Raw genomic sequence first — 15179 nt, 5'->3', positions numbered from 1 at the left:
ATACATATACACATACACATACATATACATATACACATACACATACATATACATATACATATATACATATACATATATATATATACATACACATATATGTATATGTCAGAACATATACATATACATATATATATATATTATTAGTTTGAAGTTTTGAAGTGGCAGGATTTCACTTTTTCTTCTAACTGTACATATCTTACATACACTTAAGCGTTCTTTTCAGCCACAGAATATTCTGTTAGACTTAATTCTTTGAGAATAAATCCTGTGATTTATTCCCCTTCTCTGTAGGCTGCTCCCTGTCTCCCGGAATCCTGCTTCACTGCCAAAGCTTATCTGCATTCAAAGCCTTCTCCAGGGTCACCTCCTCCATGAAGTCCCCCTGGCTGTATTCAAGCGCAGGTGCCCCCACCCTGGTTGGGACTGGAACCCCCATGGTATTTTCTTTACGGGTGCCATCACATCCTACCATACACAGTCATCAGCTGGGTAATTGTCTTACTTTCCTCCCCTGTTCCACGAGCTCGTAAAGTTGTACTGTTGCACGTGAGACCAAAGGCAATGGGTAACTTCAAAGAGGCGTGATGTAATGAAGAAGACCACAGTTTATTTTTCTTATTAAAAAAAATTAAGTTTATTTATTTTGAGAGACACGGAAACAGCACGGGTGGGAGAGGGGTAAAGAGAGAGGGAGGGAGAGATTGAGAATCCCAAGCAGGCTCCGCACGGAGCCCGATGCGGGGCTTGAACTCACTACACTGTGAGATCGTGACCTGAGCCAAAACTGAGAGTTGGACACTTGGCCAACTGAGCCACCCAGGTGTCCCCCTTCATATTGTTTTTTAAGAACTGTATTGAGGGGCAGTTGGGGGGCTAAGGGTCTGATTCTCAGTTTCGACTCAGGTCATGATCTTACTGTTTGTGAGATCGAGACCCACATGGGACTCTGTGCTGACAGCTCAGAGCCTGTTTGGGATTCTCTCTCTCTCCCTCACTCTCTCTGCCCCTCCTCCACTCACACACACACACGCACACACACACACACACACTCGGTCTCAAAATAAATAAACATTTTAAAAAATTAAAAACTGTATTGGAAATAGAATAAAAAAGTATCCCGAGTACCCACAATCTCCCCCAAATACTCACTAAGCAGCTTCTTTTTTTTTAATGTTTATTTATTTTTGAGATACAAGGAGAGACAGAGTATGAGTGGGGGGAGGGGCAGAGAGAGAGGGAGACACGGAATCCAAAGCAGGCTCCAGGCTCTCAGCTGTCAGCACAGAGCCCGATGCGGGGCTTGAACTCACAGACGGCGAGATCATGATCTGAGCCAAAGTTGGATGCTTAACCGACTGAGCCACCCAGGCCCCCCCTTTACCAAGCAACTTCTAAGAGGTCACTTAGCAAGTATTCGATACGTATTTTTTTCAATGATACATTTTTTTTTAATTTTTTTTTGACGTTTTTATTTATTTTTGAGACAGAGAGAGACAGAGCATGAACGGGGGAGGGGCAGAGAGAGAGGGAGACACAGAATCGGAAGCAGGCTCCAGGCTCCAAGCCATCAGCCCAGAGCCCGACACGGGGCTCGAACTCACGGACCGTGAGATCGTGACCTGAGCTGAAGTCGGACGCTCAACCGACTGAGCCACGCGGGTGCCCCATCAATGATACATATTTTTAAATGAAGGAACATTTGGCCGTGCCATCCCCTAAGGATGGGGCTATTTACACTGAAATTAATAGAAATGAAATAAAATTAAAAATGTAGCTCCTGGCCACTGTAAGCCCCATTCCAAGTGCTCAATCATCACCAAAGTCCAGTGAGCACAGTATCGGACGGTGCGGTTATAACACTTGCTTCAGAACAGAAAGTTCTATGGGAAGGGTGGGGTCCCATGTATGAATGAATGAATGAATGAATGAACGCACGGTCCCTCAGGAGGCTCCCCAGCGAGGCCCTCTCCGCCCCTCTGTCTGACTTCTCCCACGGACTAGGCTGTGTCACAGGAACATTCTGCCCAATTTGGAGATCAGCTTCCCAGCGAAAGCTTCTTTGCAGCTTGGCTTATTTAGAAAGAGCTCGGGAGAGCAGGGAGCCCTTCGTGCAGGCACCGCAGCTGCCTTTTGCACAGACCCATCAGCCACATTATGACAGGAGTGCTTTCCAGCTCCAATTTGTCTAATTCTCGTGTGTTATATTAACAAAGGATGCCTGGCCAGAACATGTCAGTCATCCCCACAAAGAGCTATTTCTGTCTTCTCTCTCCTTCCAGAACAGATCAATCCAGAAGATTGATCTGAGGCAGATCGTCTTTTGTGTGTGTGTTCCTGCGCACAGGCTGGCAGCAGCTGTTCTCAAATGCAACATTGATACGTGTTTTATGAGTCACTTCTTTTTGTAATGTGCGAAGCTAATCGTCTCGATTATGACACCGAAAAACATTTGCCTTGAAATCTCGAGTGCCGTGTTCATCGCTCAGTCGTGCTGTGAGTGCGGCGTTCCTTGAAATGTCCGTGGTGTTGAATCTCAATTTCATAATTCAGCTCCATGACCCGGCAGGGTCTGGAGTACCGTTCCCACTGGGCTCGCGTCTTAGCCTCAGTCATCTAGAAAACAAAACCGAAGGCTTTACTTGGGAGACGCCAACCCAGGGTAGAGAATGAAGGGGAGTAAGGGCAAAGAAACCTATGAAGGCAGGTGACATCATCGTGTGTCTGCCTCACCACAAACCTTGAAGATACAGCAGGCGGACTCAGACTTGTGTTCACCAGGCACACAGGGCTCCTCAGGGAGCCTGCAATGAATATCTGTGCCTTGGAGTAGAATATGGGAGAAAAGAAGAAAGGGGGGTTATCAACCCGGCTCCTTCCCCTCCCTACTCCCATTGACCTGTTCATCCTATGGAAAGTCAATACCACCAGAATTCTGGTTTGCACTGAGCCCCTTCAGCACCAGTTGGGACACCAGATCTTGGCTCTACATGAGGTGCTTCATCAATGACTAGAAGTAGATGGGCATCTCACTGCAGATGGGCTGGGGTGCGGTGGGGGGGCGGGGGTGGCCAGGCAGGCTCAGGGCTTTCCACTCATGTCAGGCACGTCATCAAAAGCTGTGCCCACAAGTGAAATCTAGGAGGTAGGTGGTGCTTTAGAAGGAAGGAGACAAGTCAAAGAGTTGAGGCAACCCAAAGAAGTGCCCGATTTCTTGGTCCGGTACGGCTTTTGTCCTTACGTGCCCGCAGGGTTCAGCAACAAGACAATGGAGGATTCTATAAACCAACTCCCACCCGACTTCTTTTTTTCCCATAAAGATCAGAAGCGTCTCCTCACTCCAAATCAAAACACTCCCAAGTGATTTGAGAAAACATGGGGAATCACAAGGATGCTCTTAAACTGAATTCTAAAGACTCGTGTTTGTGGGAGTTGGAAAGAATAATCCTCACTGAGATGTTTTGAGCGTCCTTGCCCTCTAGGCCAGTGAGCCTGAGACAGCGCCACAAAAAGATGACAGCGATGGCCATGGGGAAGAAAAGGTGTCACTGAACTCTCAGAGACAGAAGCTGAGGTAATTTCAGCCACTCACTCCCCCCCCCCCCCGGTCGTGGAGACCGTCCTCTGGTCTTCCCAGCAAAGAAGGGGAGTTCAGAAGATGAACACTTGCTTCGGTCTGTATTTGAATCCCAGCTGCATTTCGACTAGCTTGTGACCTTTGGGCAAAGGGAGACCCTTTGTTTCCTCCATAAAGTAATAATACTACGCATCTTCGATTGAAGCTGAAAAGATTAATATTCAAAGACTTTAAGGTTCCTGACACATAGCAGCTTGGGTGGACAGTCTGAGTTGACCCAGATGATCTACTCCTCCTGGTACTCGTGGCATAGCTCACAACTTATGACGTTGGGCGAGACCCATGACTTCCTCCTACCCAATGGAATACAACAAGGTTGACAGGATCTCACGTCTTTGATGACATTACATAAGACTAGAAGGACTATCATGCCGAGAGACTCTTTTCCTTGTGGGCTTTGAAGCCATAAGTTGCCATGCTGTAAGCTACCCTAAGGAGAGAGGCACATGGCAAGAATGGAGGGTAAACTCTGGCAGACGGCCAGTAAGAAACTAAGACCCTTATCCAGCAACCTGCAAGGAATTAAAATCTGCCAACAACCATGTGAGCTTGCAAGTGGATCCTTCCTCAGTCGAGCCCCAGATGAGTACTCTGCCCCCTAGCTGACCCTAGTTTACAGCTTTTCAGAGGACCCGGGCTCAGATTCCTGACTCACAGAAACTGAGATAATAAACGTGTATGGCTTTCAGCTTCTAAGTTTGGGGCATTACTGTTATGCAGTGGCAGATATGTGATACAGCATCCTGGCCACAGACCCTAACTCCCTCACCTTGGACTATCCTGTCATGTACTGGGGGCGGAGAATGGGAACCATGCCATTGAGATCATTTGTTTACTTTAAACATACCGAGAGAAGATGTTTTAAGTTTTTGAAGAATCTAAAAAGTGTATGCATATGTGGGCCTGTGTATGGGGGGGTGGCTGGGGGGGGGGGGGGGAAGAAGGCAAAAACACTCAGTGTTTTACAACAAACTGTGCACAGAAGCCACTGGTCTTATCCTGAATTATCAGTAGTGACAAGAGCCAACATCTCATCCCTAAGGCGACAAATGGCGTCACTAAAGTGTGCCTGCTCTCTGGGCCAGTGCTCAGCTTGCCTACCCTGCTTTGATGTTAGCAGTTTGACTTTGGCAGGTCCTCAGCCTCACTTGTTGCCCTAGTTTCCTTCTCAGGGCAATATGCACCCTGCCTACGTCCCTACAGCCGCTCTATTCCCACTGCTGTTCTGCAAGCCCCCAGCTTTGCAGGGGATCTGGATTTCATGTGCATTCTCCCCCAGATGCCCTCTGCTGGACTACCTTGGTGGGGGGGACATCCACATCCTCATCCCCTGGGTGGGAAGAAGGTCAGAGCTCTGTCGGGCTGTCTCCCCCTCCCTCTCACACGCCTTTCCTCCCCTGGTTGTTTATGGTGTCCCTGCCCCCTTCTGTCTCACTTCCAAGTATCTCTTGATCGACAAGAGTTGAAGAGAAATGTTCTCTTTTTCTGGCAATAGCTCCTCCCTGGAGCCAGGAACCATCACACGCTCACGAGACAGGGTTTCTGTCGATGCTTTGTACGTTCAAGATAGGATGATGTTGGGGCGCCTGGGTGGCTCAGTCGGTTAAGCGTCCGACTTCAGCTCAGGTCACGATCTCACGGTCCGTGAGTTCGAGCCCCACGTCAGGCTCTGGGCTGATGGCTTGGAGCCTGTTTCCGATTCTGTGTCTCCCTCTCTCTCTGCCCCTCCCCCATTCATGCTCTCTCTGTCTCAAAAATAAATAAAACGTTAAAAAAAATTTAAAAAAAAGATAGTTTTTCCGGGTTGTTGATTATTTCCTTTGTATGTAACATAACTATTTCATCGGCTTTAGTGTGTGATGTCTATTTCAAAACAGAGGAAGAATCAAAGTTTCCAGTCAAGACTCTATTTCCCACCCTGGGAATGGTAAAGGTCATTATAGTTGCCATTCATTAAGGGCCTCACAAAGTGCCAAAGCACTGGATGTTCAGCATGCCGTTCCACGTTTGATTCTTCTCAAACCCTATGAGGCGTGTTCTGGAGAATCCCGTTTTACAGATAAAGACGTAAGATTTGGACTTTTGTGAGCCTCGGCTGGTAAATAGTAGAGTTGCTTCAGGTTGGCTTCAAATCTCAAGCTCTTGCTTGGCAGAGGAGCCTCATACCACCTGTATCCTTAATAGAGGCACGGAACCTCATACCACCTGTATCCTTAATAGATCCCAGCATTGTTTAAGTGACTGTTGCGATACAGAGGTACCGTTTTTTCATCAGACGCAAAAATAATCTCAATGTTGAAACCTATGTTTTTAGGTCGAGATATTTCAAAATTATACTGAACGCTGTTTTTGGTAAATCTTCTAGATTTAGATCCCGTCTACACTAAAGAAGATGATAACCATTCCCAATGTTACTATGGTCAACTTGTCTTGTAATACACAAAGTACCCAAGGTCCCATCTTGACAATAATATCGTGCCTGCACCTCTTTCCCTTTGCTTCATTCTTAGCCATTCTTCCAGAAATTTAGATCAGTTTGGACCCTTGAAATGTAAGAATCAATAATAAAAATGTTTAATGTCTATAAACGTCTATATTCAATAGTTTACTAAATTTTAATAAAACTGTACATCTGGCTTCATAGAAAATTTCCAAATTTTCATCAACTTCTTGTCTTACAAGACCCCTTTTGCCACTTACAATTATTATAAGAACAAAAATCAGAGGCGCCTGGGTGGTTCAGTCGGTTAAGCGTCCGACTTTGGCTCAGGTCATGATCTCGCGGTTCGTGGGTTTGAGCCCCATGTCGGGTTCTGTGCTGACAGCTCAGGGCCTGGAACTTGCTTTGGATTTTGTGTCTCCCTCTCTCTCTCTCTCCCCCTCCCTTGTTCGTGCTCCGTCTCTCTCTGTCTCTCAAAAATGAATAAACCTTAAAAATTTTCCTTTAAAAAAAAAAGAACGAAAATCATGTCCATACCCAATCTACTGACTTATTTGATGAAAGCAACAGGTGCAATTTGCAAGCAGGTGGAGACCTAGTGAGCACTGTAATCTCTGTCCGGTGGCTCCTGGGAGTCACATCCAGTGCAGAGGGGCTGACTGATGTCACTGGGATGGACAAGAATGCCGATTATCAGTGTTTTTGAGGGCAAAAGAACAACGATGCATTCTTAGTTTGCTGGGAAGGAGGTCACACTGGTCCCCCAAATGATTCATCCCCCATTCGATATGGCAATTTCCCTTTATGACGGCCGCCAGAATCAAATATTGCTCTGAATAGCAGGTGCTCTGACCCCACACGGGGACACGGTAAGGTAATGAGCAGCAGGGGAAGAGAACAGACTCTGTTGCCGTAAAAGGGAAGGTCATTCAGCTCTGCCAAAGTCGCAGCACAGCTGTCAGGTGCCTGGGAAGGCTCCCGCCTGAGTGTGCATTCCGTGAGCTGAGCTGGGGTTGAAGAAGACACTTGGATGGGAAGGGACGGTAGCGATCATCCAGCCACAACCCTGCTCTACCGTTTGCCCGGTGAAGAAAGTGGAGCACACAGAGGACGATTTCCAAGGTCACCTACACAGTCCGATCCAGAAAAGTAGGCCCCTGCCCTTGAGATCATCATGTCCCAGATCTGGAGGCCGTTGAGCAATAATTCAATGGCTGCGGCCCTCAAGATAGTGATCAGTTTGTTCTAAAACCTTGCAATCCCTCTGCTGGTTGAAAAAGAAAAATCTTCAAGTGTATTGCCGATTTATTAGGGAAGAGGGCGGCTGTTAGGGAACCATAAAAGTGATTACTATTCCACAGACAGCGTCAGAAACCCTGAGTGGCCCTCAGGCCTGGCTGGCCGCAGGGCTGCTCCCCGGGTTCTTGCTAACAGAGCTGTGAGTGAGCTCTGAGAGCCTGGGGGTGCAAAGCAGGTGACTCACAAAGGCAGAAGCCTGCTCCAAGGAAACATAGCAACTTCGCCCATCGTGTCTTCGGTTTCAAGGGTAATAACCATGAACTTCGGGGCAAGTTCTCCTTACGGGGGGCTAATGAGTCCTCGCAGGGCTCACGGCAACTATTCCTGAACGCCAAACAGAGCTAAGAAAGGAAGGAGAGGAAATGGAACTTTCCTGAGGCTTTCCAGTCACTCGGTTATATATATTCCTTTATGGGAAATGCTTCTCTGTGTGGAAAGTATGCCAAGGTTTTATGCCTGACATCGTTTCCTGTTTTCTGTTAGTTTTTGTTGTTGTTGTTGTGTTTGGGTTTTTTGTTTTTTTTTTCGTTTGGGGGGTTTTTTGTTTTGTTTCGTTTTTTGTTTCTTTTCTTTTTTTTTCTTTTTTTTAATTTTTTTCTTTTTGTTTTTTTTTTTTTTTTGCGTCGTTTGGATTTTGTTTTTCAGTGTATTTTGTCTTTCCAGCCTAAACCAGGCAAGCTTCGTAATGAAGTGGCAGTAACCATTTGCAGATTTTAAAGCACTTGCACAGACAGTGTTTTGTGTGGTCCTTATGGCAACCACGTGAAGCATGTCCCTTCTCCATTTTCAGGTGAGGAAACCGTCGTTCGGAATGTTTCCGCGAGTGGAACACGTCGTGCCCAAGCTTAGGCTTTGACTCCAAATCCAGACCCCTCGCTCTGTGCAGACATGTTGCTCATCAGAAGGAGAGCTGAGCCCCCCACCCGCCCGGTGACCCATCGCTTTTTTAAAGATGTGAGTTAGCTTGCTTGCACACCTCATTCTTCATTGCAAACTCTTCCAGCCTTTCACAGAGCAGTCCGTTTCTGGTTCCTGACCCTGCTCTTTGCCAAAGCGCCATCCGTCAGTCACCACAGAGGTGTTGAGGACCCACCGCAGACGAGGCCCAGAGCAGGCAAAGGGAAGACGAATCCTGTTCTGGGTTCATGGGGAAACACTCCTGACTCACAGACAGAATAAACAGCGTCGCATCCGCCCCAGCTAAGGGGATACCGAGAGTTTACGAGGAAAATGGGACCACACACAGCCTGAATGAGGACAGCAGTTGAGAACACCAGCCCAGGGTAGGAACCAGCCCGGGACAGGGGACCCTCCGTGGAACAGATCTCATCGCCAAGCAAGTCTCTTGCCCGACTCTCGTCATGGCCAACAGCTAACGGTGACTCCAAGCTGTCATGAGCTCTCGCTGCACGTGTTTCTCTGCCCCCTCGGCCTCGAATGCCATTATAGTTCAATGTCCTCAATAACCCTTCCATTCTTAACCACGGGCCTATCATCCCCTCTTGAACGCCGCAGACTAGGTTAGATGCTATCCCTTAATGTCGCGACACCTTCCTCCACCCGCAGGCTTCTTATTCAGTGTCTGTCTTTCCCGCCAGTGAAATAATCATCGTTCACTGCAACATGAATATGCTAACAACAATTTAAGGAAAATAAAACTAATGCTGTTGTATACACTAACAGATTTGATTCGTTAATATATAATGAGGATTTTTAATCTATGTTTATACGTGACCAGAATTTTCTTTTCTTGTCTTGGCACTGAAATTACACTGGCTGATCAAATAAATTAGAAAACTCTTCTCTTGTTTTATTCTCTACATCATCTGGGTTAGCATGGGGATTACCCCTTCTCTGAAAGTTCAGTTAAACCCTCCTGGAAATCGTGTGAGCCTGGAGTCTCTCGGTAAGAAACACTTCGATTACCTATTTAATTTCATAACAGGTATAGGCTTACTCATATGTCTTCTCTCTTTTTTTTTAATTTTTTTAATCTTTATTTATTTTTGACAGAGAGAGAGAGACAGAGGCAGAGACAGAGCGTGAGCAGGGGAGGAACAGAGAGAGAAGGAGACACAGAATCCGAAGCAGGCTCCAGGCTCTGAGCTGTCAGCACAGAGCCCGACGCGGGGCTCGAACCCACAAAATGCAAGATCATGACCTGAGCCGAAGTCAGATGCTTAACCAACTGAGCCACCCAGGCACCCCAGATGTCTTCTCTTTTTAAAAAATAGACGTATGATTCATTTCTAGAAGAATATCAGCTTTATCTAAATTTATAAATTCTTTGGCACAAAGTTTTTTCAGAGTATTTTCTTATGAATTTCAGATCTTTACTCTGTTTTTCTGCCCTTTGTTTTGTTTTTAATACTGTTTATCAATGACACTTTTTCTTTTTTTTAATATTGCCAAAGTTATGCCTATTTTATTGGTTTGTGCAAAGGACTAGACTCTAATTGTCTTGATAAACAACATGTTCTCTATTTTTGAGCAAAGAGAAAGCAAACACACCATACTTAGGAAAAGTATTAGTAAGGGAAACTCATAGAAATAGAAGCAGAAGTGTGTGTGTGTGTGTGTGTGTGTGTGTGTGTGTGTCGAGAGAGAGAGAGAGAGAGAGGGATTTATTTTAAGGAAATGTCTCACATGATTATGGAGACTGCCAAGTCCAAAATTTGCTGGATGGACTGGCCGGTTGGAGACCCAGGGAAGAACCAATGTTGCAGTGTGGGCAGAAGTCCTTGTTGCTCAGGGGAAGTCAGTCTATGTTCTATTCATGCCTTCTACTGATTAGATGAGGCCCATACACACAATGGAGAGCAGCCTGCTTTCCTCAAAGTCCACTGATTTAACTGTTAATCTCATCCAAAGCCCTGTCACAGAAGCAACCACAATAATGTTTGACCAAGTATCCGGGCACCCGGACCCAGCCAAGCTGACACGTAAAATTCATTTTCACAGGTACCTGTTCCCAATCACTCTGGGGGCAGTGCACAGGGATCTGTTACGACTGGTGTCAGTCTGCAAGGGGGGACCCTTCACCTCTTGAGCTCTAAGGCTTTTAACCTGCATGACTGGGGAAGCACAGCCCCTTCCCCAGCCACAGCAGGGGCTGACACCCAGCAGCAACTTCATGTGGCAGGACGTTGGCCCCCCACTGCTGTTTTGCTGCCTTGAATATTCATCATTAAGAAAAGCCCTAGCCTTTCCACTGGTCTCATCGGAGACCTGGGGTCCAAGCTGTCCACTGTCTTCTACCAGAGCGTTTTCCATGAACCGGCATTTATATTGTTTCTCCTTTCCAGCCTTACTTTGTATTGATGGTAAGTTTTGCATTCCCTGATTAATTTTGACTGAAAAAATGTGTCTTCTCTAGTGCCTGGCCATCTGTAATCGTCACCCTCATTTCACCCTCATCATTCTTAATTTTTAAGTGCACGTGCTTATTTATACTTTTACAAAAATTTCTAGGGGCTCCTGGGTGGCTCAGTGGGTTAAGGGTCCAACTCTTGATTTCAGCTTAGGTTATGAGCCCAGGGTCGTGAGATTGAGTCCCATGTCAGACTCTGTGCTGAGCAAGGAGCCTGTTTAACATTCTCTCTCTCAATCTCTTTCTCTCTCTCTCCCTCTGTCCCTTCCCTGCTTGAGTTCTCTCTCTCTCTCTCTGTCTCTCTCAAAAAGAAAAAAAATGTCTAATGTCTAACTAACATGGGGTATTCCTCTTTTTTCTAGAGCACAGATCCTATCTTATGCTTTAATGTTCACTGAGCATCACAAATTTACCACTGTTATCCAGCCTTTTCATTTTACATTTTTGATATAAAATAGTTACTTTTATCATCATTAGCTTCTGACATGACTTACTAATTTCAATAACCTCTTCCTATTGTTATTTTTACCCTGGTTCACTTGTCATCCTCCTAAAGTATATCTTTTAGAAATATCTTTAATGAACACTGTGTGTAGGAAAATCTTGAAGCCCTCTTACATACGAAAATATAATTATTTTGTTCTCAATATTGAGTGATACTTTTACAGGGAATACAATTCTGGGTTGGTGGTTATTTTTTCCTTCCCGTTTTTGGAGACGGTATTTCTTTCTCTTCTGGGTCCCTGTGTTGCTGATGATAAGATTACCCAAGTGACCAGGGTCCCGGAAAAAGCATCCAGGACGTCCCAAATTTGAATTTCTAAGCTGATATTGGGAGCTCTTGCTGAAAAGAAATTGCCGTGAGGTCCCCAGACTCCACACCCACCTCCCAGGGGTCGTGTCCTTCTATCCTCATTAAGCTTCAGCCTTTCCATCTTGTAAAAGCCAGACCTGAGCATTAACCCTCCCTCAGGAGAGTCTATTTCTTATGTGAATGGATGAAGAGGCAGAGAAGTAGGTAGGAGAGAGGCTGAGGAGCCGTCACACCAAGGTGATGGTGTGTGTGTATGAAAAAGATGAGTTTTTATTTTCATTCCTACTTCTTTCACTAATGGTGAGTGTTGTTTTGTTGTTGAACTCATTTGACCCTGGTAATAATCTCGCCGTGTAGGTATGTGATTATATTAGCCCCACACTTGATCCCAGTCTTTGGAGAAGGTTCTCTGTTGCTCCGTGGGAGCAGGGATCATGTGTGTTCTGTTTTATGTGACATCCTCAGTGCCCAGCAAAATGCCTGGCACATAGTGTATACTCTCTAAATCAATTCATTACATGAAATCGAACTGAATTGCCTCAGGGAGTGAGGGAGGCTTTTGACACAGATAATACAAGAATTGGTTTGAAACATGACCTTGAAGGGTATTTAAGGGAGTGGAGAAAATAGGTTTAGAAAAAGCAAAAAGCAAAATGAGCAGAAGTAATGCAGGCATTAGGAACAACACCTAACGGAGCGCAGATAATATTCTAGGCCTCGATACTATTAAAAATGCCAAGATGATTTCCATATGTGAGCGCAGGAAACGATAAGATGCTAACATCACAATGCGCAGTGAAAGATCGTGACAGCATCTGGGGGATTTTTTAAAACACAATGCTCTGTGCGTGCATTGTGGTTGTAAGGGAATAGTTAAATCTACTTCTATCTAATGAGATTTTTAAGAAGGAACACATCTTGCCTTACCTTTTCTGAAAGCAATTTAGAAACATTTTCAAAGTTCTATGTCCCATTGCTGGCCTTCTGTCCCCAAACTAGGAAAACGTGATGCCAGCTGTCTTCATTCTCCAGCCAATATTGCTGTGCTCTGTTTATCTCGAGTCGGCAATGATGGCAGGCCGGTGGCTCCAGCCACTTTCCTAGTGCGTTATCGGTGGTTACGTAGGAATATTGCTTGCTTTTGGTGACCCCTTACAGTTAAGGACAAATGGTTCCACTTGGACAAATTCAGGTATAGCATAAATAACTGAACTTATTTATAAATAAATAACTATGTACATTTCTATGCTAAATATTAACTGATAAATACAGACAATATAGAAATAAGCAAGGTTGAGTTGGCAGAAGGCCCTCTGTAAATCCAAAAGTTATAGGAAATGACTCTGGATAAGTCATTAAGAATACTTATTTGGTTTGTCTTATGCCACGCACTCTTCTATGAACTAGGGAACCTGTAAGAAACAAGGCAAATAGAATTCCGATCTCCTAGGAACTCACATTTAGTGAAACCTGCGGTGACGGAACACCTGAGATAGCACGCCTGTTCAGCTGAGCTGACAGAGGAAGTCCCTGAACCCCGGTAAGGCTTGACATTCACCCTGAAATTAGGATCTCTGCGCCTGAAGCTCCCACATACGTTTTGTCCTCAATCCCTAGTTACCATATGTTGCCTACCCAACTTGATATTGCAGAGAGAGAGAGGAAGAGAGAGAGACTATGTCAATCTCTCATTAAATATCTGCCCTCAATATCTGCCACATTTCCTGGCACCTTAGGCAAATTATTACTGAGCAACAGAGCCAAACACAAATACTATGGGAACAAAGAGGAAATAGTATTTAATTCAAACTGGGAACATCATATTTAGTTTTCAACCCAGGGCCATGGGTGTTACAGTACTGTATGAAGCAGGAGTATTCCATTGAATAAATGTTCTAGTTAATCACATCTCACATGGAACTTTTATATATACATATGCTTTCTGATATTTAAAAAGGTTCATATCGCTCTCTGATAACAAAGCTTGGGTTTTATGTGTGGTATTTACAGAACTAAAATAAAGGGGAATGGGTACCCTAGCATACCCTTACCCAAGGAAATAAGTATCTGGGTAATTCATGGAATGTCTCTTGGATCGAGATGCTACCCATATGTAACATCAGAACTTTATGACTAAACTGGATAAAAACCTTAAAAAAAAAATCAACTACTGGAAACACACACAGGAATAAAGGCTATGATCTTCATGGTGATGGTCACTTGATAGCATTGATTTTAATAATCCAGAAATGTATGGTTCTCAACAGTGATTTTAACCTCTTTTTTTCATTCATATTCTTAATTGGTACAGAAAAACTGCTCTTGGGAAAGTCCGGAAATTATTCATACATTTTTTTATTTCATTAATTCTAATATAAATGATGATTGGACTTTCTGGAGATTAAATGAAAATATGAAATAAAATGAATGTGGAAAAAAATGGATTCTGTGACAGACTATTTTTCATTAATATTTAATTCGTTGCAAATTTTGCTATCTCAAAAAGTTTCTGCTCTCTGCTTCATTAAATAAGTTCTGTCATTATTCAGTGTAATTATAGCTTTGGGGAAATTTTCCCAATAAAAGCTTGGAAGAGAAAAAAGGAAGCATAACAATTAATGATAAAAGCTTAGCTAATAGTTCTCAGTTTCCAGACTTTCTGAGAGTTCTGATCAGTATGAGTTTCTGTGACCTATACGGGTGGGTTAGATGAATGTTCATAATTGATTTAGACAAGAGGCAGGGTGTCAGGAAAGCAAACAGATTTTTCTCCACTTAATAATTTCCCTATATGTCGGAGCATTTCCTGAATTCTCGAGTTCACTCAGCTATTTAATATATACTGTGTATATGGAAAACATCTGCAGATTCTCTGCTCTGGCCAATTCCCCAAATGTTTGTTCAAAGTCCCGGTACGAGGCATTTTAGATCCATTTGAGAAACACTCACTTTTGGTCCATTTAGATCCAATTTTATTTAAGCATCTGAATTCCTGACATTATTGCTTCCTGTCTGTATGGCTCCCAACTGTAGATCAATGATTTGAATTCTATTATGCATAAGGCCTAATGTGTTTTCAAAAGTCAATTTGTCCTCTCCACCTTTTAGAATATGTCTTTCTTCTGGGTCTTGTTGTATCCTGAGTGCAGGGATATGACCTAAAGATGTGCCAGCTCATGCAAACATCTTCCTACAGCTCGGGTGGTCTACCCCACGAGATACCACCATGAATATTAGATTTCCCACTTTAGGAATCGACTCAAACCTACATTATATAATCTGGCATATGGGAAGAATTTAATAACATTTTGTTAAACAAATGCTTCTTCTTAGTTTGGGCAAAGTAGATGGGTCAAATTCTTGACCATAAACACATGTAATTTCTTTGCAATTCCCTTTGGACCTCAAAGCACAAGGCATCTTGCATTCTTGATAAAAGTTACTTCAATTCCCACAGCAAAGTTCTGAAGTAGATAGCACTGGGATCATTTTAAAGATGAAGAAGTTAAGACTTACAAAGATTAGTCACGTTTCCACACACCTTGCCCCAGCGAAGTAAAACACTAAATGAAGACTTCTGTCTCCTACTTCAGAGTGCTTTCCATCATGAACAGATATCCCC

This window comes from Herpailurus yagouaroundi, unplaced genomic scaffold (assembly GCF_014898765.1).
Source record: "Herpailurus yagouaroundi ecotype Mexico unplaced genomic scaffold, PumYag 188, whole genome shotgun sequence".
NCBI lineage: Eukaryota > Metazoa > Chordata > Mammalia > Carnivora > Felidae > Herpailurus > Herpailurus yagouaroundi.
The sequence above is the reverse complement of the archived record's forward strand: the minus strand, read 5'-3'. Positions refer to the sequence as shown.